Here is a 23,264-nt window from a genome sequence, read left to right as displayed (position 1 = left end):
TTCTCTAAATGGACTTGGAAGTTAAGTCGAAGGGTTACCATCCTACATTTGTCCCACAAGCAAAGAGATCTCTCCCGTAGTTGGCTTCTACCACTTCCCCATTATATTGTAAATAATTTGTGTGAGTGTTTTGCAACCATTGTTAACCTTATGATCCTGTAAAATTCGCAACTGTCGCCACCTGTCTTCCTTGGAACTGAAATTACTACAGTCTCTGCAATTTAATCGTTCTGCTACATACTCCCCTGACAGTCAGCAAGAGCCATAAAATGCTCTGCCTGAAAAAAATAGTACACCTGAAAAGACGACATCGATGTTGATGAGAAGACGGCATATACCCCCTGGGTGATAGCACACTGGTAATGGTTCCATCGTCTTCCAGCAATAGGTAGAGTAGTGACATAGTTATCAGTGCGTCATCAGTGTCTATCATTTAATAGGAAATGCTCACAGCCAGGATGCTCATTGTACTGCAGACGTGTGAAGCGAGAAGCAACCTTGCCACAGAGACGCACTCACGCTTACTTCAGCCAACTGAGCCATTTTCAAAGGGATCAAATCGTGGCCTTCCAAGTGGCGAGATGGTCCTTTCGGAGAAATGCCATACAAGTTGAATGTGCTACGTCAGATGTGCAAGAACGCTGGCTGGCATCAGTGATCACGTGAGCATTTCTGGACGTCCACTCAGTACAGATGCCCACCAAGATCGTCATACCATAAGGGCAGCTATGGCAGATCGTACAGCTAGCACAGCACAGATGAGAGGGCTTCTGGGCCTGGATGTGTCGAACTGTTGCAAGCTAGTCCTTAGCAGCTGGACTGCAGTCACACATACCCCTAGCTCGTCTTCCCCTCAGGCCACAGCATTGATGTGCACAGCTCAACTGGTGCCATCAGAGGATCACTTGCAGTGGCATGCTGTGAGTAGCAGACCAAAGCCGAAGTGACATGAGTCTGCATTGTTGCAAAATTTATTGAAGATGGTGGCTGTCCCCCACCTCCTCTACTGGGATGTAGATGTAGGAATGTGGCATTTTTGGCAAAACCACTCCCTTTCCTCCCCCTCTCCCCCACTGCCCCTCGCTGTGCCCAATTCCCCCTCTTACCTTCCTCTCCTCTCTCCCACTTGTGATGTGGCGGGAAAAAGACTCAGTCTGCACTATCCTGCTGGAGAGGGAGAATTTAAGGTACTGCAATTATTTATTTATACGTGGATGGTCCTATAGCTGCCTCCTCTCCCCCAATTGTGAAGTTACGGGAAAATCTCAATCCACATTGAGCTGTTGGCACAGGAGGTACTCTGTGTGTGTGTGTGTGTGTGTGTGTGTGTGTGTGTGTATGTGTGCAATGTACGCTATTGATGAGCTGTGGGTATCAAGTAGGGAGGAGTTGAGTAACCATATTACATGTAAACACACAGTCAAGGACTGCATCCATAGTGTGCTTTCGGATATCTGGAGAGGTGAGGTAATGGAGGAGCGAAAAATAATATTTTTTGCCAAACAATGGCGATGCAGCAGGATGGTGTGAAGTTCAATTTCGCAGCTGACGCAGACAGCTGGTGGTGCTCAGACTGCCGACCTCCTCAACTGAAATGGCTCATCAACCTGCTTCTTCCGGCACACAAGAGGCGATTGTCCCCAATCCAGCAGGTAACTGATATTATTACTATGTGCTACTTTTTTGAGGTTGGAAGCACACCAATAGTAGTAATATGCTGAACTAATAACGATTCCCCCTGCAACCAAACAGATGGGGCTGCAGTGACTTGTCCTCTTCAGCAATCCCAGACCAACAGGTCTAGTTGACAATCCACCACCAGAGGTTGCTCAAATGTGTGACATCATGGGCAAAAAATCAGTGCAAATCACCATACCTCTGTTCAACTCTTCATGTTTGTCTGTGGATGCTTATTGTTTCTTTTTCTTTGTCAGTGACCTCTGGCATGCACAGACTGGCAGCAATCTCCAATACGTCCAGACCAGATGCAGTAGCTACCTACAGTGGTGTGTTGGGACCTATAGCACTGTAGGATCTTGAATGCATCTGCCCAGCATGTTGGAGCGGGACAGCTAGCTCCTATTAACCATCCTGCTCACTGGTTTATTTGGTAAAGAAACCCAGAATGCCCCAGGGCATGCTGGAGATCTCACTGCACACAGTGTAGGTCAGTACTGGTCTTTGACATATGCACCATCCCAGAACATTCAGGTGTCACTGCAAGAACACAGTGCAGATGTGGTGGATGAGAATCTACTAAATGCTCACAGTGCTCTTATGCTAACCACTTCGAGTTATAATATAACAGCTAGCACTTCAAAGCATTTAAATATTGGTATAGAAGCATCAGTGGACAGTGTTGTGTTAGAGATCGAAGAAGCTCTAATGTGCAATTTACAGAGTTGGAATGTGATGAACTGTGTAATGCAGAGCCGTACACCAGTCAGCAGATGATCACAAAGTATTATCCATGTCGTTCTCCCTGTGCTGGCGTGTATGATGGTGCTGTGATGATGCTGAGACCAATTCATTTATTTACAGCACTCCACCATAAGAACTTATTCAGCCTACAGATGGTGCTATCCCTTGTGTTGGAAAGACTGAACAGATGGTTGCCTTATGTTCAAACTATGTATAAAGGCATTGTGAACTGCCTCCTTACATATAGTGTGCGTGTAGATGAGTTAGAAGATTGCATCAGCATGATGCCAAAAGAAGAAACTAATAGAATACTCATCACTTTGAGGGAAATACTGAATTCTGTGTATACAAGAAAGCATATATATATATATATATATATATATATATATATATATATATATATATATATAGAGTGAGTCGCATTCCAGGGGCAATTGCACATATCGTCAGGCAGTTTTCGACGAATCATAGAGGACTATGGGCCACATACATTGGTACATGGTACATATTGACCGAGATAATGAGGCAAGTACATGTTTTTTAAATGAGCCACTATACTTTTTTTTATTATCATTCCAACGCTCTGGAAAAGACGTGTATAGTGATGTAATGCATGTTGCTATTGTGATTCAAACTTCGCTTGACAGACGCTGGGAAATATTGTATGATTGAAGGTTGAGGCCGCCAGAAGTGGCTGCAGACTGTAAACACTCCTCGCGCGACCTGCAGGCCGAGTTGCCATGCTCTATGCGGCATGCACGGCCTATGCTAAGTAGGTACATCCTCATTCGCTCTCTTTTAAGGAAAGTTTAAATCACAATAGCAACATGCATTACATCACTATGTGCGTCTTTTCCAGATGGTAAGAAAAGTATAGCATCCCATTTAAAAAAACATGTACTTGCCTCATTATCTCGGTCAATATAAAGGTTGTGATTATTATGCATGTACTAATGTATGTGCCCCATAGTCCGCTATGATTCGCCAAAAACCGCATGCCGATACGTGCAATCGCCCCTGGAATAAAGGGGGTGTTACATCTTACATGACTCACCCTGCATACATGTATATACCTAAGAAGCTTCATCCATCATTCAGTTTAACAATGACTGAAGGTGATATATATATACACCAGAGAAGCTTCGTCTATCATTCAGTCAAACAATGAAGATGATGTTGATTTTGCTGAAGGTATGATTCTATGTACATATATATATATGAGAGAGAGACTATAGATGTCATGGCAGTATGGCAAGCCTCCTTTCTATACAAGGATTTTCGTGGAAGCGACTGGTCCTGTGATGGTGTGGAAGAAGATCAGAAGAAGAAGCATGAGATACTCCTCCCAGATAACGTATGACTGATAACTATATGTCCATTCAGTTGCAGCAAGACAAATGTTCTCATGTTACTGCTAACACACCTGGATAGAGTCTAATTTGAGTATGTATGTGTATTTTCAAAATACTGTTTCAGCCCACATACCAATTGCTGCAGAAGATAATACAAGGTGTCGATTGGATAATATATATAACATTCAGTCAAAGCTGTGAAATCCCCCGACCTGAAAAAGTAAATCAATACACCATGTTCATATTGGATGATGTTGTTGTGGAAAATGAGGGTCAAATTGTGTGATATTTCTGTTTCGATCATCATATCGATGTTGACATGCTTTATTTGAGTCAGATATATTCCAGATCCCCAAAGCAAATGGTGAGAGAAAATGGAGACCTCATTATAGCCTTCAATTAAATAATTCTGAATTTGAAGCACGTTTACCAAGCACATGTAGGAACTGATATATCACTCAGTGAATATATAAAGATATGTGGAGATTGCAGAAATCCTTGTTACTGATAAAATAAGAAAATTGAATGATGATAGGTATAGGCACAACTTCCAGGAGTTTCCTTACATATAGCTATGAAATAGGTAGGTATGTTAATATACATCACACCATGGACAATTTCACACCTAAGCCAGGCACTCCATCCGAGAGGATGCATATACATTCATCACAATGGTTTCATAGATTCATGATATTAAAATTTAATGTAAGTGATTTGGTATGTATCTCAAAACAAAAGAAAGCATTTGAGAAGTCATACCTCCTAAACTGGTCGAGTGAGATATTCACAGTTTCCAAAGTACAGAGAAGAAAAATTCTAAAACTTACACCTTAAGGGATAGCAGTGGCACTGAAATTTCAGGATGGTTTTACACAGAGGAATTTCAGAAGAGCTCAAACCAAAGTATTTCTCATAGATCATGTCATAAGAGGACAAGAGAAAATAGCACTAATAAATTGGCTTGGTTTTCCTGAAACACAAAGTAGCTGGACAGATGCAGACGATTTGCTGTATAATGGGATGCACAGAGCACAACCAGCACAGTTGCATAACATTCAGAATAGGAGACACATTATAGGATGTGGCGGTACTCTCAGCAAACTTCCAGTTGAATTGCACATCCCAGGATACTGCAGACGTGATACAAAGCTTCAAAAATGTCTTGCTCGTGGTGATGAGAGAATTAACTTCCTTGGCGAAGCATATCTGGAACACGACATGGCATATGCGTATGTCGTACATAAAGATCTCCAATGACGTCATTCTACAGATCGAATTTTAGCTGATCAAGCCAAGGCAATAAATGCGAGAAAGCATATTGCTATAGGGCAGTTTTATAGTCCATAAAACAATGGGGGTAAAATTATGTTGGGCTTGGGTGTAAATTCACAGCAAGTTATTTACGCTACACGTCATGCACTGAATAAGAAAAAGGCAATGTTGAAGAAGAAGAAAAAAGTGATGGATGCAGCTACAAGTGCTCAGTAGCATAAAGGACTGGTTAAAGCATCTTGTGTTCTGTCAGTACCCACATCAGGCAGAATTATCGCATTCCTCAGTCCTGCTATTGTAGGTCTCTCAGTGATGGGTTCACTGCCTGGTGGAGCTGCAGCTATTGCCAGAACAGTCATGAAAGTACAGAACTAGCCGGCCGAAGTGGCCGTGCGGTTAAAGGCGCTGCAGTCTGGAACCGCAAGACCGCTACGGTCGCAGGTTCGAATCCTGCCTCGGGCATGGATGTTTGTGATGTCCTTAGGTTAGTTAGGTTTAACTAGTTCTAAGTTCTAGGGGACTAATGATCTCAGCAGTTGAGTCCCATAGTGCTCAGAGCCATTTGAACCAAAGTACAGAACTCTAAGGAGCAGCTAGGGGAAGCAAGATGACGTAACTTTATGATGGAAGCCATCCTACCAGACAGACTGCTTACAAATACAGATTTGTAAGGAAAGACTTCAAATATTCCTAGATTCTGCTGTGTTTTTATGCTGGATACAATACCGAACACTATGTGGAAATGTAGAGGATGTGGAACTGTGAATTTAGATATTGCGGAGGGACCTGAAACCCACTGGGTGGTGTATGTTAAGAAAAAAAAGACTAGTAATGTCTACTATATCGGCTCATTTGGAGACCTGCAACCACCAGAAAAGTTACAATGATACTTCATCGCTAGAAGACAAGTGTTGTACAGTTTTCATCACTGCCAAGATTGTAATACTTAACCTGTGTGTGCGTCTGTGCACCGTGTATGAAGAATCATATATAGGTAGGTGCATTAAGCTTCCAATCATCAGTTGAACTTCAGATGTAATTGCATACACCCAGACTTTAAATGAACGATCGTCAGTATTATACGCAAAATACTTCCCACCGATTGATGGAGAGTTGAGTATTGCACCGACTGGACTGGAGACATACAATAGGATTCCAAATATCACAGAGGCTAACAAGAAACTTTATCTGGAAATCAATGGTAGAAAAGAAATTGTTGTAATAGAATCTAGTGTATACGATATTGAGGATTTAAATAACGTTTTAAAAGGGGATTGTGCTACGTGCAAGCATTAATACACTTAAATCCGAAATAAATACACCGAGTGCAATGACTGACTTTAACCGTAAAGGTTCAATATGGCACCTACCAGGTTTCACAAGAGGACATGCTTTGAAGGAAACTAATAAATTTTACAGATCTAATCAGTCTGTCGATATACTTCTTGTTAATAAAACGCTTGTCAAGTGTAACATTGCACCAAACTCCTATCTCAACAGTAATTGGTTCATACGATTTACGGTTCTTACCATCAGTTGGAACCGGGTACAAGATATTGAGACCGCTAAAAAAGAAAAAAAAAACTTAACTCCTCCCGAACAGGCCATAAAGGTCCAACGGTAGCGACCGGCGGCCGTGTCGTCCTCAGCCCATAGGCGTCACTGGATGCGGATATGGAAGGGCGTGTGGTCAGCACACCGCTCTCCCAGTCGTATGTTAGCTTCCGAGATCGGAGCCGCTACTTCTCAATCAAGTAGCTCCTCAGTTTACCTCACAAGGGCTGAGTGCACCCCGCTAGCCAACAGCGCTCGGCAAACCGGATGGTCACCCATCCAAGTGCTAGCCCAGCCCGACAGCGCCTAACTTCGGTGATCTGACGGGAACCGGCGTTACCACTGCGGCAAGGCCGTTGGCACTGAGACCGCTACCAACGCTATACATCTCCCAGTAACAGTTCAGAAATTGGGCTACCTGGAGCTGCGTATTATGGAAAATGATAATCAACTTGTCGACTTTCATGGTGATGAAATCACTGTACGACTACATCTAAAGTCGGAATGATGGTCACCTTGAATGTTCAGAGACCTGTCAAAGACGGAAGTGACGACAATGTTCTTCAACTTTCTGAAATCGTTTGGGGACCAGAAGCGGGAATTACCCACATCCAGTCAGGATTCGAAGCAGCCTTCAGATTCCGGTCTAAAAAATTCCAACAAAGACAGGATGGGTGTAATGTACAAACCCCACACACAGCTCACAGTGCAGCCCTTAACAGCAGAACACCAAAGTGATAATAGGAACTACAAGATTCTTAAATCAGTAGGTTTGAAACATCACAATGATGTCATTCGATATAATTAATTTGGTAGAATGTGATGAGTGTACTATAAGTCAGGAGTCTTATGCCTCAACCACATTTACCAAGAATGATGAAAATAGGATTGTCATCCAACACCAAGACAACTTAACCCTTGTATGTAAGAGTTTCGTATATCTTGATGGATCATTTAGGAAAATGGATGGTACTGCTACAGTGGCGTCGAACCTCACACATAATGCTTCAGCGTTCCTGTTCCATGAGATATGATATGAACGTAAAGTGGTGGAGATCGACCGTACACGCAATGTAAGGTACAAATCCTTACACACAGCTCACAGTCCAGCGCTTCAAGACCTACAACATGTCTCTGGTTCTCCCTCAGATTTGAACGATTTAGAAAATTCTGGATGGTGCGTAGAAGAGCCAGTGGATGGAACAGCGGATGAGAACAAGAGATTTACTGCATGTCCCAGTGAGAGACGGAAAACCCGTAGTGTCGTCCAGTCTGGAATATCCATGCTATGTCGATTACAGCGTTTGCAAAGAAAGGTCATAAAACTTCAACCTGACGTCTCTTTCACCTTGATGTCACAATACATTGAAGCAGTTGCCCTGCACACCTGCTATACCTCCGATGACATGTTGTGCGCCTACCCTGTTGCCGGCGCGTGATGCTGTTCAACAACTCCTAGACCAGTACGCTAAGGGATGCGGACATGGGTCGCTATACTATTCTGCATACATACACCATTCACAACGCGGCCACCACGGTCACCTAAGTTCACCCTAATGCCGTTCTGTGTATGGGGTTAAATTAAAGACTGAGTGTTTGTTTCCCCACTTCCGGGAAACGCGGACAGGCTGCGACAACGAAATAACACAAGCAGTTGACACAATAAATCAAGACTTGCTTCATAGGATTTGGCAGACAATTGATTTCAGGTCGGACATTGGGTTGTGTTTAAAAAGGCAGCAACACCGAACATTTGTAAATAAAACGAATCGTTCGTCGATCGTTCAAAATACAGCAACATTAGTGCTGTATCAAACATTTCTGTAACTTATTTACCTTCGTCACAATTAAAGATTGTGTAACTAATTTCATAAACACCTTTATAATGTAAGCGTGTCGTCCTTATATTCAACATCGGCTGTTGGTGGACTGTGCATGCCCTCTGTATTATGCAGTATGTATGATAAGAAAAAAAATTAGAATTAGAAAGCAAGGTATATCATGAACTGATGAAACCAAACTTCAAAACGAAGATCTTCTTAAGTGGAAAACTAGCGTTCTACACGGAAAACGTGTTGGCTTATTTTCTGTTAGTGCTGCTAAGAGTAATATTTATTTAAATTAAATAAATATGGTACTTAGATTTTCTTTTGTTAGTTTAAAATATAGTCCTCTTTCTTGTGAGGAAGTTCACTAATGAGCTTGTACGGGACCGTAGAAGTCACGGAGGCCGTACAACTGAAGTCCGGAGTCTTAATATTCGCCTTTCGCTACTTCAGCAGACCCCCATGATCAAGAGTAATCGAAGGACAATTGGACTTTGTAGAAACATTTATAAAGAAATGCGGGAGAGAAATAAAGAATAAACCATTCAAAGGCAAACATTTTAATTTCCACATGAGAGGGTAATATTTGTTAACGCGTATCGTATTTACGTTCCAGGATACAAACGTTGCTCAAGGTAAAGCACATCTGCGTCCACGACAGCCTGGAACCTTACTACAGATTGCACTATTGCTGCCCGAAACATCTCAGGTGGAACGTTGACTACACTCCTCGTTATGCTCGTCAAAGTGTGTTAGTGTCCCATTGATAAGCCCTGCCCTTCGAGTACCTCACAGGCAGATATCACATGGATTCAAATCTGATAATCCTGGCGGGCACTGAATTTTAACGATCGACCAATGATTCGTTTTTTTACAAACGTGCTAACGGAGCAACCGAATAAGCACACGAGCAGTGTGAAGTGGAGCTCCATCATGCACCGAAAGCAAGGCACCTCTCTCCCCTAGAAAAGGGTTAACATAGTGGTGAACCAGATTACAGTGACCTGTGGTGTCCACACACATGTCCTTGGGCCTTGGGATTCGAGTTCCTCTAAGCTGCTGTATCAGTTGCGGCGGGCCGGCTGGAGTGGCCTAGCGGTTCTAGGCGCTACGGTCGCAGGTTCGAACCCTGCCTCGGGCATGGATGCGTGTGATGTCCTTAGGTTACTTAGGTTTAAGTAGTTCTAAGTTCTTGGGGACTGATGACCTCAGAACTTAAGTCTCATAGTGCTCAGAGCCATTTGAACCACAGTTCTGGCGCCTAACGCCAAGTCATGACACTAACATTACTAACAACGCAAATCCTGCAGCGCACAGCCAGAACATCATTCCTATAATTTGGGTACTCATACGGTAAATAGTTTTCCGTGTACACTGGATCGAGCAGCGATTATGTATAAGCACACGGTATGCCAAGACCACACTAGTATGCTTCCACGCCTAATCGCCCTGACTTAACTTATCCGTACTCTTCAAAATCCTTTTCATGGATATCGCTCTAAACCTCCCTTCTCTTCTTCATTTACTACCGCCGACAACATGGGCAAACTACACTGAACTGCCAAAGAAACTGGTATAGGCACTGCGGTCGGCAACGCCTATATAAAACGACAAGTGTCTGGCGCAGTTGTCAGATCAGTTACTGCTGCTAAAATGGCAGATTATCAAAATTTAAGTGAGATTGAACATCTTATTATAGTCGGTGCACGAACGATGGGACACAGCATCTTCAAGGTAGCGATGAAGTTGGGATTTTCCCGTACGACCATTTCACGAGTGTACCGCCAACATCAGGAATCCGGTAAAACATCAAATCTTCGACATCGCTGTGGTCGGAAAAGGATCCTGCAAGAACGGGACCAACGACGACTGAAGAGAATCGTTCAGCTGACAGAAGTGCAACCCTTCCACATATTGCTGCACATTTCAAAAAATGGTTCAAATGGCTCTAAGCACTATGGGACTCAACTGCTTTGGTCATCAGTCCGCTAGAACTTAGAACTACTTAAACCTAACTAACCTAAGGACATCACACACATCCATGCCCGAGGCAGGATTCGAACCTGCGACCGTAGCAGTCGCACGGTTCCGGACTGCGCGCCTAGAACCGCGAGACCACCGCGGCCGGCTGCACATTTCAGTGCTGGGCCATCAACACGTGTCAGCGTGCGAACCATTCAACGACACATCACTGATATGCGCTTTCGGAGCCGAAGGCCCACTCGTGCACCCTTGATGACTGCACGACAAAAGGAGTAACGCCTCGTCTAGGCCCGTCAGCACCGACATTGGACTGTTGATGACTGAAAACATATTGCCTGGTTGGATGAGTCTCGTTTGAGATTGTATCGAGCGAATGGACGTGTACGGGTATGGAGACAACCTCATGCATTCATGAAACCTGCGTGTTAGTAGGGAACTATTGAAGCTGCTGGAGACTCTGTAATGGTGTGGAGCGTGCAGATGGAGTTATATGGGACCATTGATACGTCTAGATGCGACTCTGACAGGTGACACGTACGTAAACATCCTGTATGATCACCTGCATTCATTCCTGTCCATTGTGCATTCAGACGGACTTAGGCAATTCCAGCTGGACAATGCGACACCAGAGTGGCTCCAGGAACACTCTTATACGTTTAAACACTTCCGCTGGCCACCAAACTGCCCAGACATGAACATTACTGAGCGTATCTGGGATGCTTTGCAATGTGCTGTTCCGAAGACATTTCCACCCCGTCGCTATGGACAGCCCTGCAGCATTCTTGGTGCCATTTCCCTCCAGCACTAGTTCAGACATTAGTCGACTCTATGCCAGGTCGTGTTGCGACACTTTTGCGTGCTCGCAGGGGCCCTACACGATATTAGGCATATGTGCCAGTGTCTTTGGTTCTTCGTGTAATATCACGTATCATTTGGAGTGTATTGCTCACGAACAATCTTTTTCAAGCCACAAACAAAGCTTCAGTGGCACAGGCGCACAGTGTCGCATTTCTACTGATGCTGTGCGCCTAATTTACTGCTGACGAGAAGACGTCTGGGCAGGCAGCAACAGGTGCGGCCCGAGATCACCTGCTGGGCAGAGCCCGCATGCGGGTGCGCGCGCCGCGCCCGACGTCCAGGCGGTAACCGCGCAGATGCGGGAATGCTGCGGTCCAGCTCTTCGTTTTAGAATCGCCGCACAACAAAACGTAAATTACAAAAAAATTAATCTAAGAACGAAATGACTAGTACGTTCCGGGTAATCATGCTGGTGGTCGTTGTTAGGCGTTGCATCGACATCGCGAGATTATGGAATCTATATTCTTCGACATACAACGGGCTTTACAAGTATATGGTAATTTATGGTCATTGCAAATACAAAAACAAGCCAGTCTGACAGTAGTGAACGGGCTTGCTGCGGAAATGAAGCGCTGCTGTAGGTCTGCGCGGATAACAGAAATGCTTTCACCACCCGCAAGTCCCTCATGTGCATCTCAAAGTATTATCGGCATCCAGATTTACCTTTGCGGATACTAAAATCTTGTGAACTGCGAGGAGCGTTCCGTAAGTAATTCAAACATTTATTTCCCATTCAATTTCGGTTGAAAATATATGTATTTTGTTGTAGGACGTCGTGGAATATTCCCGTTTCAACTCCTAAGCATGGAGTTCCGATAGATAACGGCGCCATATGTAGACATACAAGGGCGATGTACTTGAGGGCAATATTATGGGAATAGAAGAGGATGTAGATGAAGATGAAATGGGAGATATGATACTGCGTGAAGAGTTTGACAGAGCACTGAAAGACCTGAGTCGAAACAAGGTCTCGGGAGTAGACAACATTCCATTAGAACTACTGACAGCCTTGAGAGAGCCAGCCCTGACAAAACTCTACCATCTGGTGAGCAAGATGTATGAGACAGACGAAATACCCTCAGACTTCAAGAAAAATATGGTAATTCCAATCCCAAGGAAAGCAGGTGCTGACAGATGTGAAAATTACCGAACTATCAGTTTAATAAGTCACGGCTGCAAAATACTAACGCGAATTCTTTACAGACAAATGGAAAAACTGGTAGAAGCCGACCTCGAGGAAGATCAGTTTGGATTCCGTAGAAATATGGGAACACGTGAGGCAATACTGACCCTACGACTTATCTTAGAAGCTAGATTAAGAAAAGGCAAACCTCCATTTCTAGCATTTGCAGACTTAGAGAAAGCTTTTGACAATGTCGGCTGGAATAATCTCTTTCAAATTCTGAAGGTGGCAGGGGTAAAATACAGGGAGCGAAAGGCTATTTACAATTTGTACAGAAACCAGATTGCAGTTATAAGAGTCGAGGGACATCAAAGGGAAGCAGCGGTTAGGAAAGGAGTGAGACAGGGTTGTAGCCTCTCCCCGATGTTATTCAATCTCTATATTGAACAAGCAGTGAAGGAATGAAAAGAAAAATTCGGAGTAGGTATTAAAATCCATGGAGAAGAAATAAAAACTTTGAGGTTCGCCGATGACATTGTAATTCTGTCAGAGACAGCAAAGGACTTGGAAGAGCAGCTGAACGGAATGGACGGTGTCTTGAAAGGAGGGTATAAGATGAACATCAACAAAAGCAAAACGAGGATAATGGAGTGTAGTCGAATTAAGTCATGTGATGCTGAGGGAATTAGATTAGGGAATGGGACACTTAAAGTAGTTAAGGAGTTTTGCTATTTGGGGAGCAAAATAACTGACAATGGTCGAAGTAGAGAGGATATAAAATGTACACTGGCAATGGCTAGGAAAGCATTTCTGAAGAAGAGAAGTTTGTTAACATCGAGTATAGATTTAAGTGTCAGGAAGTCGTTTCTGAAAGTATTTGTATGGAGTGTAGCCATGTATGGAAGTGAAACATGGACGATAAATAGTTTGGACAAGAAGAGAATAGAAGCTTTCGAAATGTGGTGCTGCAGAAGAATGCTGAAGATTAGATGGGTAGATCACATAACTAATGAGGAAGTACTGAATAGGATTGGGGAGACGAGAAGTTTGTGGCAGAACTTGACTAGAAGAAGGGATCGGTTGGTAGGACATGTTCTGAAGCATCAAGGGATCACCGATTTGGTATTGGAGGGCAGCGTGGAGGGTAAAAATCGTAGAGGGAGACCAAGAGATGAAGACACCAAACAGATACAGAAGGATGTAGGTTGCAGTAGCTACTGGGAGATGAAGAAGCTTGCACAGGATAGAGTAACATGGAGAGCTGCATCAAACCAGTCTCTGGAGTGAAGACCACAACAACAACAACACATGTAGACTTCAAAATGGCTTCTGTATCAGGGATGCGTTCCAAGCAGAGAACTGTCATTGTGTTTCTTTTGGCGGGAAACTAAAGCATCGCAGGTATTCACAGGCTCTTGCAGAATGTCTACAGGGATCAGATAGCATCTACATCTACATCTACATCTACATCCGTACTCCGCAAGCCACCTGACGCTGTGTGGCGGAGGGTACCTTGAGTACTTCTATCGGTTCTCCCTTCTATTCCAGTCTGGTATTGTTCGTGGAAGGAAGGATTGTCGGTATGCCTCTGTGTGGGCTCTAATCTCTCATTTTATCCTCATGGTCTCTTCGCGAGATATACGTAGGAGGGAGCAATATACTGCTTGACTCTTCGGTGAAGGTATGTTCTCGGAACTTTGACAAAAGCCCGTACCGAGCTACTGAGCGTCTCTCCTGCAGAGTTTTCCACTGGAGTTTATCTATCATCTCCGTAACGCTTTCGCGATTACTAAATGATCCTGTAACGAAGCGCGCTGCTCTCTGTTGGATCTTCTCTATATCTTCTATCAACCCTATCTGGTACGGATCCCACACTGCTGAGCAGTATTCAAGCAGTGGGCGAACAAGCGTACTGTAACCTACTTCCTTTGTTTTCGGATTGCATTTCCTTAGGATTCTTCCAATGAATCTCAGTCTGGCATCTGCTTTACCGACGATCAACATTATATGATCATTCCATTTTAAATCACTCCTAATGCGTACTCCCAGATAATTTATGGTATTAACTGCTTCCAGTTGCTGACCTGCTATTTTGTAGCTAAATGATAAAGGATCTATCTTTCTGAGTATTCGCAGCACATTACACTTGTCTACATTGAGATTCAATTGCCATTCCCTGCACCATGCGTCAATTCGCTGCAGATCCTCCTGCATTTCAGTACGATTTTCCATTGTTACAACCTCTCGATACACCACAGCATCATCTGCAAAAAGCCTCAGTGAACTTCCGATGTCATCCACAAGGTCATTTATGTATATTGTGAATAGCAACGGTCCTATGACACTCCCCTGCGGCACACCGGAAATCACTCTTACTTCGGAAGACTTCTCTCCATTGAGAATGACATGCTGCGTCCTGTTATCTAGGAACTCCTCAATCCAATCACACAATTGGTCTGATAGTCCATATGCTCTTACTTTGTTCATTAAACGACTGTGGGGAACTGTATCGAACGCCTTGCGGAAGTCAAGAAACACGGCATCTACCTGTGAACCCGTGTCTATGGCCCTCTGAGTCTCGTGGACGAATAGCGCGAGCTGGGTTTCACATGACCGTCTTTTTCGAAACCCATGCTGATTCCTACAGAGTAGATTTCTAGTCTCCAGAAAAGTCATTATATTCGAACACAAACAAGAGCACGACGAGTCTTTGCGCTCGGCGTTAGCCATGAAAGCAACAAGTTCGCACAACTTGCCGGCCGGCCGTGCACAGCCTCAGGAAACAGAGGAAACGACTCCAGCGTTTTCGTCGCCACAACAATGCAAACGAACTTACCCTTCCCAATGACAGCGCAGGGCCTTTCACAAGTCTGCGCACCCGAGAGGAGCTGGCAATATTTCATTCAGCTTACAATACTTCGAACCTCATGATTTCCATCTGTTCGGCCCGATGAAGGATGCATTTTGCGGCGAGCAGTGCGTGGATGATTGGAAGGTTGTTGATGCAGCAACACGTGGACTCCGACGTCGACCAATAGAGTTGTACGATGCGGTCATAGGGCCCCTGCAGTAAGGTTCCGCAAGTCTGTCGTATTGAAAGCAGATTATGTTGAAAAACATAATCTTTTGTAGCCAAAAGAGTTGGGAATAATATCGTGTATTGGAATCCTGAACAAAACCAACATGCTTTCAAGAAAAAATATGTTGCATCACTTATTGAACGACCCTCGCGCTTTAACCTGTTCGGCACGTCGGAACTCTGACGGTATGTCTGCTCTTGGCCCAAATTTTCGTTTGCATGGTTGTGATCTAATAATGTAGAGCCCTGTCATGGCCACATTTTAACAAAACATAGACTGTCATATCACTGATATGCTCCATAAGCCACAGTTTTCTGTGGTAATAACTGAAACCATTTTTGTGACTTGTTCTGCTGAACACATCCGAAAAATTGGAAGTCAAATGAAATCGTCATAGATTATCGTCACATGTTGGATACTACTATCAAATATTTATACCGTATTTCATTTAGCAGATCTGCGTTAATTCACCATAATACTAAATCTTACTTGTAAATATATAGGTTGTTTTACAGTTCCTTACATGCTTCTAAGGTTTACGGCGGGGAATTTGGAGACACAGTTTTGATAAAGAACTCGTATCTGAAAATGTGCCTTTTGCATTTAAAATCAGTTTGAAGATCGGACCACCTTTAAATCTCTCGCTTCGGGACCCTTAATGGCAAAGCCACACAACGCAAGTATCGAGAACGTCTCGCGAATCGCCTCAGTCGATCATGTAAGCACCATTTCCACCCGACTTCAACAACGACTTCGAGATAGTAGTACATTCACAACTACGAGGGTTGACTGTGGTGCTCAACGGACACCCACCACGGTTTGTGGATCGAGTGTATAAAAGCAAGTGTCGCAGATACACCTTGTGTAATGAACAGTAGTGATGCACGTGGAGCGGCTACGCTGTGTGCGCAAACTGAAACGGGAGGTTTGAAAGTAATCCGATCTTCAAACTTATCTTACATTTAGACGGTACGTTTCCGGACATGACTACCTTAACATAACTGTGTTTATGAAGTCCCCTCCACAACCCCTGTAAGTCTTTAACAGGAATTGTCAAATTCCGGCTATATCAGAAAGCGCTGAGAGATTCACATCACCATGTTTGCACTATACAATATCTATGTAGTATGTGAAACAACGACTGATATCTCCCCTTTATAGATCCGGGTCACCTGTATAGTGCTGTTATAAGTGAGCGTTTAGTGTTGTGCGTCTCCTGTCAGTGTTGCGAACAGCCACCATACTGTCGCTAGTTGTGTTTTTGATCTCGTGCGAACAGAAACCACACTGTCGCCGTGTTTTTTAATTGTGCCTGTCTACTTCTTGTGTGTCTTCATCCGCATCATCACCGCAGTGTTTGTATGTTTTACATTCCACAACTTACCGCCATTTTACAGTTTTTTACAATGTCACCGTTTTATAGCCTGTTTTTCTTGTTTGTTTCTATTCTCATTATGTTTTTTAACTTTTCTGTAGGCTGTAGAGCAGCATATTGCGCTGCTGCCAGCCCCCTCCCCCCCCCCCCCCCCTCCCACCAGTCGAGTCGTTCATAATATTCCTAGTGGCAATTTTCGGTAGTTGAACGAGTGACTAAGCTTAATGTAAACGAAACTGGAATCACGCAGACGTAAGGCAGCTGCTGTTACGACGGGTACATGATGTACGTGTAATTGTGAGGAAAACCATAAAAAGGGGAATTTCCTCATCTTTAGCTCTTGCAGATATCAACAATGCATATAAAATCTCAGGACACTCCTCCCAAATGAAGGATAACAAGATCTTAAAACATTAATAATTGTTAACTAGTTATAGTATGTAATCAAAACAAACAAAAATCATAATACTGACACTATCATTTACCATTTAAACAACAAAGCAATTATTACCTCGCCTATCCTCGGATATACCCGCAAGTATCACCATCGGCAGCGGCTTTCTTCCGCTGAATATTTATTACTGCAGAAATCCGCAGACACTTCTGACAATTGCCGTATCAGGAAGGTTATCACCGTACACTTTGGAAGCAGACAATAGAAACTAGCCGCTCTTTAGGGTACTATGGATATTCTCGCCACGTTAAAGATACTCATCCAAACGAACAGTCTCCTCGACCTCCAAAGCCTTACATAGTTAGAGCCCATGCACAAGCCCATTCAGAGAGTGGAATGATAATCCTAGCCCACCAGGCCAGTATCGTTTCATACATTTTTTACCTTCAGGCCGAGTTTACGTCCCAAGTGTGAAATATGACGTGGATTCGGTAATGATTTGGGCAGCCATATCCTGATACTCCGTGGGCCCCATCGTTACTCTGAAAGATCGCATCACGACCAAGGATTGTGTGAACATTTTGGCTACTCAAGTCCATCCCATAGTCATAGTACACTGCTTATTTCCCCATGATGACGCTCTGTTCCATGAGGACAGATCCCTTGTTGACACAAAAAAATGGTTCAAATGGCTCTGAGCACTATGGGACTTAACATCTATGGTCATCAGTCCCCTAGAACTCAGAACTACTTAAACCTAACTAACCTAAGGACAGCACACAACACCCAGCAGATGTGCAGAACTATAGACCTATATCTCTAACGTCGATCAGTTTTAGAATTTTGGAACACGTATTGTGTTCGAGTATAATGACTTTTCTGGAGACAAGAAATCTACTCTGTAGGAATCAGCATGGGTTTCGAAAAAGACGGTCATGTGAAACCCAACTCGCGCTATTCGTCCACGAGACTCAGAGGGCCATAGACACGGGTTCACAGGTAGATGCCGTGTTTCTTGACTTCCGCAAGGCGCTCGATACAGTTCCCCACAGTCGTTTAATGAACAAAGTAAGAGCATATGGACTATCAGACCAACTGTGTGATTGGATTGAGGAGTTCCTAGATAACAGGACGCAGCATGTCATTCTCAATGGAGAGAAGTCTTCCGAAGTAAGAGTGATTTCAGGTGTGCCGCAGGGGAGTGTCATAGGACCGTTGCTATTCACAATATACATAAATGACCTTGTGGATGACATCGGAAGTTCACTGAGGCTTTTTGCGGATGATGCTGTGGTGTATCGAGAGGTTGTAACAATGGAAAATTGTACTGAAATGCAGGAGGATCTGCAGCGAATTGGCGCATGGTGCAGGGAATGGCAATTGAATCTTAATGTCGACAAGTGTAATGTGTTGCGAATACACGGAAAGATAGATCCTTTATCATTGAGCTACAAAATAGCAGGTCAGCAACTGGAAGCAGTTAATACCATAAATTATCTGGGAGTACGCATTAGGAGTGATTTAAAATAGAATGATCATATAATGTTGATCGTCGGTAAAGCAGATGCCAGACTGAGATTCATTGGAAGAATCCTAAGGAAATGCAATCCGAAAACAAAGGAAGTAGGTTACAGTACGCTTGTTCGCCCACTGCTTGAATACTGCTCAGCAGTGTGGGATCCGTACCAGATAGGGTTGATAGAAGATATAGAGAAGATCCAACGGAGAGCAGCGCGCTTCGTTACAGGATCATTTAGTAATCGCGAAAGCGTTACGGAGATGATAGATAAACTCCAGTGGAAGACTCTGCAGGAGAGACGCTCAGTAGCTCGGTACGGGCTTTTGTCAAAGTTTCGAGAACATACCTTCACCGAAGAGTCAAGCAGTATATTGCTCCCTCCTACGTATATCTCGCGAAGAGACCATGAGGATAAAATCAGAGAGATTAGAGCCCACACAGAGGCATACCGACAATCCTTCTTTCCACGAACAATACGAGACTGGAATAGAAGGGAGAACCGAAAGAGGTACTCAAGGTACCCTCCGCCACACACCGTCAGGTGTCTTGCGGAGTATGGATGTAGATGTAGATGTAGATGTAGATCACGAGGCAGAGAAAATCTCCGACCCCGCCGGGAATCGAACCCGGGAACCCGGGCGTGGGAAGCGAGAACGCTACCGCACGACCACGAGCTGCGGACCTTGTTGACACAACTCGCGTTGTCCGGGACTGGTTTTGTCAGCACGATAATGAATAGTCACATTTCCCCTGTCCACCACAGTCACTTTCTCAATAGTATTGAGCATTTGTGGTCTACTTTGGAGAAAAGGGAGCACGACCGCTATTCACATCAGTCATGGCTACCTGAAGCTTTCACTATTTCGCACGAAGAATCGTATAAGACTCCCTCGAAAAGCGTACAGAACCTGTATTAACCTATTTCAAGAAGACAAGAAGGTGTTTTGAAAGCCAACGGTTTTCGTATACCGCATTAGACATGGCTGTGTGTTGTGTTTTGTGATTCCATTTTTTTGACCCTCCCCTTTATAAGATTTTATTATCTTCCTCAGAAGAACTGACTATCTTACTTTTTCGTGAGCTGGACATATTCAATAATCATTCTGTATGCGCGAAATCAGTTTCCCAGAAAAAATCTCAGGTGGTTAAAATAGGATAGCCATATTTTTTGAAACTCTTTATCCCAATAAAGCAGTGCGAAGGGCATGTTTCGGTTTCACAAGCTATATGAATGAAATATTCCTTTGTTCTTACGCCAATGACATTTTCTCAAATGCGTCCCGATTTCTATGTTTCATTCTTCTATTTCCCTAATGAAATATGGAACATATTTTAAAGATATCTAAAACTATAGGATGCAGATTGGTGAGAATAACAATATTATTTAAGCTTCGTCGATTAGAATATAAAATACGTGAACATCAGATAAAATTGTCCTATACTAATTAGCCAGCCAGTGTGGCCGAGCGGTTCTAGGCGCTTCAGTCTGGAACCGCGCGACCGCTACGGTCATAGGTTAGAATCCTGCCTCGGGCATGGATGTGTGTGATGTCCTTAGGTTAGTTAGGTTTAAGTAGTTCTAAGTTCTAGGGGACTGATGACCTCAGATGTTAAGTCCCATAGTGCTCAGAACCATTTCAACCTATACTAATTCGTCCCCTAATTATGGTTTAACTGTGCTGTTTAACCAATCCGTAACCCTGCAACAGTTAACGAAGAGGATTCAGTCTGTCTTCCATTTGTCTCATACTCTTGTGCTGGTACTCCAATGTTTTTCTAGGACTAACAGTAATGAAATGTATTAGTTATCTTTCTCACTGGAGCCCTATTCTACATCGTGCCCAAAACTGAACAAATAAAGGATTAGCACTACCTACGTATCAGCGAACATGTGTGGGCAGGGAGCTGAGAATGAAAGAATAATCCTCATGAAACTAAAAATTTACTTTTCAATGAAAACAAAATAACAACCAAAAATAAGGCATTCTATTCGAAAATGCACGTCTTAGCACATCTGTGAAACCAAAATCTGCTTCTGACCAACATACAGTACCACGTTGCCTCACGTTGTTCATTATAACATGGCTGGATTCCTCTCGGCATGCGTTACATCAGATAATCGAGACCCGTTGCTTCCCACCTCTGTTCTAGTCTTGGTCGGAAGCACTTCTGATGTTATCCCGTATATGAGGAGGGATCCTGTGGCGAGGCACTGCATGTCTCAGCTAATCCCAAGTATTCTTAATTGGTTCGTGTCCCCAGACACTGCAGACCATTCCATTCGATTGATTCCTTTCTCCGTGGGAAGGTGTTTACGAGATGAGAACCGTGTGCGCGATCGTTTTGAGAAACAGTCCCTTCGCGTTAACCCTTCGCCGTAAACATCGCTCTCTCAAACTCAGGATTCATTTCAAAGATTCAGTGTGATAACACTACAAACGCCATGGTCTCCATTTCTCAGTATATTCGTCTTAATGCTTGCCGCGCGCAAAGCAATGTTCAACAATCAATTTGATTCTAGCGATAAAGTATATCGTTTAGAGGTGAGTAGGAAACTGAGTGTCTGTCTGATCACGTGTTTCAGATTACGTGTAATGACTACGTTAGTCCAACAGACAGCTTGTTTCTAATTAATACATATTTTGCTTTCAATTGCTTTCGGATTTTATTATTTTACAGCATTTCATTATTGCGTCAATTTATGTTACTTTTCAGCAACAATAAGGAGCGATTTTCGAAAAGGAGCAAGATGTTCCGACTGATCCACAGAGGAAAATAAGAGACGACATTTTTGATGATTCTGTAGCTCATTCTCATTTTGTGGTAGCTGATTGTCATCACTAAGCAGAAAGTGATACTGAAAAAGCAAATACTTTATTGGAAGAAGAGCCTGGAGCGATCGGTATCACAAATGATCCCTCCTAGCGAACATGGTACGTTTATGGCACAAACATTCTCAAGTGGAAACGTTCTGAGCCTCGACGCAACATTTGAAAGAAGTAATGCCTGAACTAACAGTCAAAAGTCTAATTTTGAGGCAAAGGTATCATTCAACTGAAACTAATAACACAAAAAAATAAGCCGTAAATTATTTGTTACTACAATTTAACGGAATCTGGTGTAGATTTACTTGACATGAAATGCCCCAATTATTCGTCAAAGAAGGTACAGGATGCTGGCAGATGGCAGGCTTGTATATACCAGTAAACATATGTTGTGGGAATGGCTTTATTCCGAATTTGTGCTGCAGAGGACTAGGTTTAAATTCACCAAGAGTTTAACCATGTAAGTGACACAGCCAAAAATAACGAAACGCCTGAAAAATTGAAATTTAATAATAGTTATCAAGGACATGATCCACAACGTTCTGGGAGACACTCAGGAGCCAAGAGAAAGCAAACCAAGTGGTAGAACAGGAAAGAGGAATATGTGTACGTAGTGTCCTTCATCCAAGAAAAGGAAACCGGCATATCAGTGCATCAAATGTGGTCAACCAAGTTACCTGGAATGTAGCAGAAAAATATCCGTCGACTGTGCAAAAGTGATGTCATTTAATACTTTCAATTCATTTGATCATTAGGTTTGTTTCAATTTTTTGGAGTCTTCCATTTATATTCACGAATATCGCGACTTCTGTAACGATGTTAACAATCATTTCAAGGCTGATAATTAATGACTATAAATATGCATGATATTTCGACTCCATTTCAAATAATGTAAACAACAAAGTCTTTATAGGGGCTGGATAGTATAACCTATACTGTTAACCTGTAATGTAAACTTAATTTTTGTCAACTAATGTGGAGTTGTGTGATAAAAACATTACGAGGTGTCTCAGGCCGTATAATCTCACAATTATTATCATCATCACCATGAATTCCCCATCTCACAATCAGATATAATCTGGTATATATGTGCCGTAGACCACAGATAACGTAGACCGCTCGCGCACCAATCTGTACCATGTTGACCTTTGAAACCAACATCTAAGTCACGTGACTCGGGGCAGCGAGCTAAACTCGTAGCAGCAAGCCGAATCTCTGCCATCACGCGCTATGCGAAGTAGAGCTGAGAGTTTTTCTCATTTATATCTGAAATCAAACATATATTTTAAGAATAAAATGGCTTGTCCTATTGCTGTTAACCTAATTTTTCCGAGGTTCCTAATGTTAATGCAATGGAATAAAATGACTAGTCGTACTGTAGTTAAACGTCATGCACTAGTACAGTTATCCTAATTTTTCCGAGATTGGTATTATTAATGCGATGGTTATCGTTACTACACGTGGCCTTTTGAAAAGTACTGACAGTTCTTTTTACAAACGATAGAACTATAGTTATTCAATGAGTGTCTGTTTTTGTGGCATTATCTGTCTTAATTCACCGCCTCCACAGGAGTAGAAGACGAACTCTATGCTTGGCAGACAACGACGATTCCTCAACAATCTGTATGAAATGTTTTATTATGCTTTTATAAGCAATGAAATCCGTTTTTCCCATAGTAAGA

General features: G+C 43.1%; 1 pseudogene; it reads right to left on the bottom strand.

Annotated features, from left to right (window-relative positions):
* Positions 1-6,842: 6,842 nt before the first annotated feature.
* On the bottom strand, positions 6,843-6,960 carry LOC124607901 (annotated as a pseudogene).
* Between the last annotated feature and the right edge of the window lie 16,304 nt (positions 6,961-23,264).

Source organism: Schistocerca americana, chromosome 3 (genome assembly GCF_021461395.2).
Source record: "Schistocerca americana isolate TAMUIC-IGC-003095 chromosome 3, iqSchAmer2.1, whole genome shotgun sequence".
In the NCBI taxonomy this organism is placed as follows: Eukaryota; Metazoa; Arthropoda; class Insecta; order Orthoptera; family Acrididae; genus Schistocerca; species Schistocerca americana.
This window is presented reverse-complemented; position numbering and strand designations above follow the sequence as displayed.